Consider the following 7,899-nt stretch of genomic DNA (forward strand, 5'->3'; position numbering starts at 1 on the left):
AGCTACACTCGGACGCCGCTGTCGGACACCGCTCTTGTCAGGCCGGCTAGGGGAAACATGGGGGACCAGGAGCTGACCGGGACCTGTGGACTGCTGTGGTACTCATATGTTGGTGTCTTTGGCGCCACCGGAACGACGTGGTTTTTGAAAGTGTGACCCCCTCCAAAGTTGTGGTGGTCGAGAAGATTTCTGAGGATGCTGAGCTATATATGGCGAGGTGCTAGGTTGTTTACAGGCGTCCTCATGCCAGATAAGTGGAGGTGTCACGAGTAGTTACGTAATGTGTTCGCGGGGTAGCGTGGAGTTGCGCCGAGGCGTCCGTGCCGGGGCGCGTTGTACTTTGGCCTCTTAGCCCTTCTTCTATGAAACCGATACGTTCTGTCTATAACGTATCCTTGAAAAAGTTTTCCTTGATGTAGTAGCAACATAAAAACCTCCGTCTCATATTTTCCCATGTCTATAAGTTTTTTTTTCGCCTACTCATCTTGCAAATTATGTTTCATTTACACATTCATAACTCTATTGTTTCATAGAGAACAAGATGACTAGATTTGGGGGTTAATCGATAACCAAAATCGTTCAGCTAAAAAGATGCTTAAGTTGTAATATACTAGCATTTATATTCTTTTCGCAAGTTTCTCCACACTTAATAATTTATTTTAAAACCGTTGTAATGAAGGGGCACAATCACAATAGAGATGGACTTGCAGCCTGCCTAAGAGCAAGTACAATAAGATCCTAGTCACTGGCTACTAAGGATTAAAATAATATATTTGTGTGTCTAGTTGGATGAGAGAGGAGGAGAAAAAATATGAGTGAGCTCTTAGAAGCAAGTACTAATAGAGTCCAGTCAGTTGGCTATAAGATATTAAATAATATATTTTAGATGAGTTGGAGGAGAGAGAAGAGGAGAGAGAGAGGGAGGTGGAGCTACTTATGCAATGCAAGCTCTTACACGTGCTCCTGACACTTTATGAGAGTGAAAGGTGGTCCATATGTTAGTAAAGTACTTCATTCTTATAGCCAACTATTATACATGTTAGCTATATGATGACTACAAATGATATAACATCTTGTTATAGCCAGCAGTTGGCTATACTATTGGAATTGCTCTTATGCAAGAGCTAGCTATAACACGTGCTCCTAGGTAATGTGTGTGAATGAAAGGTGGGTCATCCATTGAAAAAGTAGTACATTCATATAGCCAACTATTATACTTGTTGGTTATATATTGAATATAGATGACATGTCATCTTACATATAGCCAACAACCAGCTATACTATTAGAGTTGCTCTAAAGAAAATACGCATCGCACCTAAATAAGAAGTGTATTCTAATCGGAGAAGAAAGCACTGTCGTCAATTCCCGAGCATGTCTGGCCGTCGCGGACAGCCGGCCGTCGTTCGTCCATTGGGCTGTTGACTACCGCTATGTCCGTCGAAAGGAGAAAAAGGAAAGCAAGATTAAGATTAGTAGTATTAACTTAAGATTAGCCAACAGTATATCCTTCCTGGCTTACATCCGGCCCACAGGATTAGCTCACCCACGGTTTTTCCAGAAAAGACCTTTCCACCCTCAAAAGACGGCAGTGCAGCAAAGTAAAAAAACCTGGGCATGCCTTTCGAGGTCACAAGACGACCATGTCGTCGCGTCGTCGGCTCGTCGCTCCCCTGTTGCACGGCACAGGTAGGTCAGATGCGTCCAGACCCCACCGCTGCGGCACGTGAAAAAAAGACAAAACTAACCTCCTAAACTTGAGCGCAGAAAACTTTATCTTCGAAATGATTTTAGAAGTAATTTCCTCGTGCTGAATAAGGAGCAAGCTTATTTCAAAATAAACTTTGACTACAAAAATTGAGCAACAAAATTTTAATTATATTATACGTACATAATTAGTATCGTTGGATTCGTATTGAAACATACTTTCTAATAATGGTAATTTTATATCTTCAATCTCTTATATATTTGTCGTATTTTCCGGTCAAAGAAGAAACACGAAAAACGGAGACACCTTATTCATTGGAATGGAGAGAGTACTTGACACCGTCACGCAGAGCCGCACTACACTCGTTGCTAGCATGACATAGGAGGGCCCACATCTCGCTTATGTGGCGTCGGGAACATGGCTACCCAAACAAGCCTAGCTCCCTCGCGCGAGACGCTACCCACTATTAGAAAAAAAAGCTAGCAGCGACGCATTTGTACATGATGCGTCATAGCTATCACAATTAGCGATGGCACACTACTCACCTGGTGCGTCCAAAGTTTGACCCAACGTAGGGGCGCACCTGTACATGCTGCGACATTGGTATGTCTAGGGGGTGGGTGAAAGTAGGGATGGCACCCGCAGGGTATGGGTGCGGGTGAAGCCACCCCATACCCGTACCCATCTCCTTCAATCTCACCCGTCACCCGTACCCATACCCGTCGACGGGTACAAGTTTTTCCCATACCCGTCACCCGGCAGGGTAAATGGGTACCCACGGGTAAAAAAAACCATGTTTAAAATACATAATTGTTCACAAAATACTCATCAACAAAAATATATAACCATAATTTATAATCAGCGGCATATAGTAATCACCTTAGGTTCACAAACTCACAAAATATAGAGGTAATTTGACTATACATAAGGACACAAATAAGCATTACAATAAAGTCTCAATAATATAAAAGTTCAACCGAAATAAAATTAAGAAATCGAGACCATGACCATTACGTGAGTCATGTCACCATGCTTCCACTCCACATCTCAAAGGGCCTGATTAGTACTGTACTCGTATCATTACTCTAATGAGCAGGCAGCGGTGCCGCTAAATCCATGCAATGCATGTACGTAGCTGAATAGTTGCACGTATGTGTATTTGGGCCAATAGCATGTGAATTAACTAGCTGGCAAAACTTGAAGCTCAAATGGCTAGTAGACCCTGAAGCAGGAGGTGCGGGACGTTGGCCTGGGACTAAGCTCTTACCCGGCGCCCGGAGGCGGAGAGCACCATCAGATGACGAGGTCAGGGATGGACTTGGGGTCGGAGTGCCATGCTCCAGGCCATGGTGGCCACCGTCCTCCGTCTCGATCGTCGCGATCTGCAACTCCATGTCTCGAGTCTCGACTGGGGTCGTCGGCAGCGTTCATGGCGTCGTCGCGTGCAGGTCTGCAAGACCAAAGAAAGGATGGTCAGTTTCGGAGGAGGAGGCCAAGCTGAAGGGAGCGGTGGTTGCGAGTGGCTGAAACCTGGACTTGATCACTACAGGCGCCGGCGGCCTCGCGCTGACCCTGGCGGCCGCCTCGCGTTTCTAGGAGAGATGGAGAGGAAAGGAGATTGGTTTGGGACGTGAATGTGATACTGATACGTGAATAGGTTCAGCCTAGAGCCTAGTCTATGCGGTAATCATGGGAGAGGAGGTCAAACAATAATTACCTGAGATCATGGAAGAGTTATTAGTGGGATTATTATTTAGGCTTTTTTGGTACGTTAGGATATTAGGATATACTAGTATTATATAAAACCCCACATGTCAGCATGTTGGGTGGGTACGCGGGTACACGGGTATGGGTTCTAACATCCCATACCCATACCCACTCTACCCAATGGGTACTATATTTCTCCATTTATATACCCATGGGTAATCTTTTGTTCCATACCCGTACTTCTATTGGGTTTTTACCCGCCGGGTACACGGGTTATGGGTACCCATTGCCATCCCTAGGTGAAAGGATCGTATGGCGCACCTGTACTACTATTGACCCGGAAAGTTGTGCGATGTTGCTTTGCATTATAGTGGTAGCTCCTGTATACCACTGCTATTCATACGTGCCATGTGCATGAACAAGGTGAACACGTGTGGTGTATTAGCTTATTTTGGCCCGGCAAGATATTCTTAAATTTCAGCTAGATGAAAACACAACTGGCTTCAAGTCAGATCTTTGGCCGTTCATTCGTCCTCTCGCGCGAATCTTGGATCAGTGATTTCGTTCATTAGTCCTCTCGCGTCCCGCGTCTAGGTTTGGTCGGGTTTTTCCAATTCGTGGTTTTTTCTGGTTTTTTCTGTTTGAATTTTGTGGTCCCTGCCTTCTTGTTCGTAGCGTGCGTAGCGTAGTGCTCCACTTTTCCTCTGTCGCGTTCTCCCCGGTGGAGGAGAAATATCGCCAGGGTGGTCGCCGCGTAGATCTCGGCGGAGAGGCTGGCTCCCGGAGCTCCCCGCCGTCGCTCACCGCCGCCCTTGGCTCCCGAAGCTCTCCGCCGTCAGTCAGCGCCGCTCTCCCCCGTAGGTGCACGTCGCCGTCGTCCTCAAGTTCTTTTCTGACCCCGGCTGTTCCCCGCGTCTAGGATCCCTAGCTCTTGCGTCCAGGTGAGCGGCGTTTCTCTCTAGCGCGTGAAGGGTACGAGAGCGTTTTGGGGGCTGAGTGCACTCGTTCCTCACATCGGCGGAAGCATGGGTCCGCTTGGTCACCGAGGACGTGGGTTGGTCCATGGCGAGTGTTCCAGTGAGCGTCCATGGGCTCGGCGACGTGGTAGGAGCCGTCGGTTCCGGCGGGATGGGTACGGTTTCTCCCTGCATCACCCCATATCTTCTTCTGTACGTTTATTTGTTGGATTTTGGTAGCTTGTTGCTCGCGGATCTGCTGTATGTGTAGCTTGATTTCGGATTTGTTCTGTTCCTATGTATGTTTATGTAGATTTTTGTACTGATTTGCATGTGAACTTGCCATAATCCCCAAGTCAGTTTGTTGATTTGTCACTGTGATTCAGTTTGTGCTCGTCTGATTGGAGTGATTTCAGTTGTGCTCCTCTAGTTGGTTATAGCTAGTAGTGTATGTTGTACATGTGAACCCTACCATTTTATTTTGGTAAACTGCAACTCAGTGATCTAATGAATCTATTGATGCAGTCCTCTTTTGTTGTTGATGCTTTTTAGTTAGTGTCATTTCATAGGTAGATATTTTAGTTAGCCATTGTTCTCACTTTCTTAGCATGTCCCCTTGTTATCCAAGGTTTTTGTAAGGAATGATTTCAGTTTTTACTGCAAATATCCTGCATTGTTCGACTAGTTCTGTCTGTGCGCAGCTAGGTAGAATTTTTCGCAAGCTCCTAGGAATTGTTTTCCATTTTGCTGCTAGGATTGATTCTATCATCTGCTTACACTGCTCTCACTGTATAGTGTGCCATTCATTCACCCAAGCAAGTGCACAACATGGTTTCTCATGTGATTTGTGATCTGTCTATTTTCTCAGATCATTTTTGATTCCAGACCATCACAATCTAAGCTTTCTTTTCTCTCATCGTGGTGATGTTGAGGAGGAAGGATTTGATGATTTTGGCTGTCATGTGGAAAGTCTGCAATGGGGGAGCTGTGACGTTTCTCTGGGGAGTGCATACACGCAGCACCTCTTCTCGCTACCGTCCATGATGGTCGAAGGGCGACCACTCCCACCTCCGTTGTCGGCAATAGTGGCTTCTCCCGGCTGGCGGCGGATGGACATCTTCAACCTCCAGTGCTTCTATGCCAAGAAGGAGGCCCTTCCGCTTCAAGTATAGTGAGCTCTCGCCGCTCCATCCCAAGTGGTAAAGTCCCCGGCGATGGCGTGGTTGGGTGTGCTTGAAGAGCATCGACGCGATGGAGAAGGAGCCGGACCCGATTGCTTTCTCCAAGTTTAGATTTAGGGTCCTTTGTGCAAAAAGTGAGGACTTGTTTGTATTTTTCACGTCTCTTGGGTCCTTTATGTAAATTGTGTCTCCATCGACGAAATGAAATGAAGCTTCTCGGTCCTTAGGACCGATCCTCTGTTCAAAAAAAAAGTGGAAATTCTGGTCTGAGCCCAGCCAGTTGACCCAGCTCGCCGCGAGGTGGCTCCGCCACTGACTATCGGTCTCCACTTAAAATAACAAAAAGCAAAAGGCGCAAGACCTCTTCAATGGTGTCGGCGGCTGTCATCTCTCCTCTCTCAAATCCTTCTTCTCAAAAATGTCTAAATCTAAAGGATTTCTCCGTGGACTTTGGCCCCCTTCTTTTTGTCGAGATATTTTCTCCCGATCTCCTCAATTTCATCTGAACATCCCTCACGTGGATCCTATTGTCGCAAGTTTAGGTGAAACTCTAGTTTATCATTCACGGTGATTTTGTTGTTGTCCTTTAGCATTTGTATACCACTACTATTGACCGGGAAACTTGTGCGATGTTGATTTATATTATAGTGGTAGCTACTGTATACCACTACTATTGATGTGTGAGATGTGCATGAACATGGTGAACACGTGTAGAGTATTAGCTTATTTTAGCCGAGCAAAATTGATAAACATGTGCATTTGCGTTGTACATGTGATAGAGCATGGTTATTTTCTTTTTTAGTTAGATTTTTTCATTTGATATGTCGTAAATTATGTGAGGCGCGGTGGATTTCTTGTATGCGGGACATGGTAGATTATGGTTATTTGTGGTCTATTTCTTATTAGTTGGATATATTTTCAAATATGTAGGATGACAATTCTCCACCAACATTATGAGTTTGAGCACCCCGCGAGGTTTATGGCGGAGGAGAACCGGGTAATACAAATTCACCATGCTAGTTTATTTTTTTATCAACATTACATAATGGTCCAACTTCCACATATTTTTAGCTTTTTCCACCTCGACCCCGAGGTATCACGAGATCTCATCTGGCAGGATGTGTACGACGAGCGGTACACCGATTGGATTGAGAAGCTAGGAATCCTTCCATTTATCCAGCTTGTCTCGCGGTCGACGCCACACATGAACCCCTCAGTGATATCCGCGCTTGTTGACCGATGGACGCCAGAGACGGGCAATTTTCACCTCCAGACTAGGGAGATGACTATGACTCTATGTTTCGGTGATCCTGGAACTTCCCATTGGAGGTTCTCGTGTATGCTTTTTTAGCACAAATTCAGATGTATGGCACCATCAGAAGGAGTCCCTTATAGGTGCGGCTCCTAAGGAGAAGGATGACCCGACTAAAGAGAGAGTCCCCATCGGCGCCACTTATGTTTGGATCACACAACACTTTTCGAACATGCCCCATTGGGTTGTTGCCCAGTGAGGTGGTGATTTAGTCCGAGCGACGCTACCTTATAGAAATGTGGGCCCTGTGTGATGGGAGGATAGCGGTGTAGCGCCGAGTAAGGGCATGGGCAATGGTGGCAGTAGCAAGTAGCCATTCCAGCTCTAAAACAAGAATAAAATGTATTAAAACCAATGTTCATGGCCTTGTGCATCCTAGTCATGCAAGATGGCTTCTCTCTCCGAACGCGACCTTTCTCTCTTCTCTCACTTCCCATTTCTTCCTCCTTTTGGTGCATTCTTTTCCCTTTCTCTAATTTTTTTTCTCTCTTGTTCCTTTTGCATCTATTGTCGGAGGAGTAACTCGCCTCCTCTCGCAGGCAGCACCTGCCACCCTCAAGCGGTCTCTTTCTCGACACCTTCGGCTGGGCAGCGGGTTGAGGCCACGCATTGGCCATACCCTAGGGGGAGGGTAGGTGCTAAAAAGGTCAGTTTTGGAGATAGTAGTTTCATGGTAGAGTTTTCTGCCAAAAGGTTAGATTTGTCTTTTTTCAAAATCGGCCCGATTTGACTTGACACGAACGAAACTTCCATTACTTACGTTTCACTGCAGGATGCAGGCACAGGACAGGGGTAGTAAAAGAAACCCAGCGACCCCAGCGGCAGCGACCAACCGGAGACGGTGACCGAATCAAACGAACGGGAGGGCGCCTCGTGATCGCATCGTGCCCGTGCGCGCCTCCCACGTGCCTCCTCTGCTGTACCTCTATTTCCCTCTCCTCCCCTCTTCCTCGCCCTTCGGTCCACCTGATCTGCGGCCGCCCTGCCGCCAGATTGAGATATGGAAACAGGTCGCTAGCCTACACAATCAATCCGGG

This window comes from Lolium rigidum, chromosome 5, assembly GCF_022539505.1.
Source record: "Lolium rigidum isolate FL_2022 chromosome 5, APGP_CSIRO_Lrig_0.1, whole genome shotgun sequence".
Classification (NCBI taxonomy): domain Eukaryota; kingdom Viridiplantae; phylum Streptophyta; class Magnoliopsida; order Poales; family Poaceae; genus Lolium; species Lolium rigidum.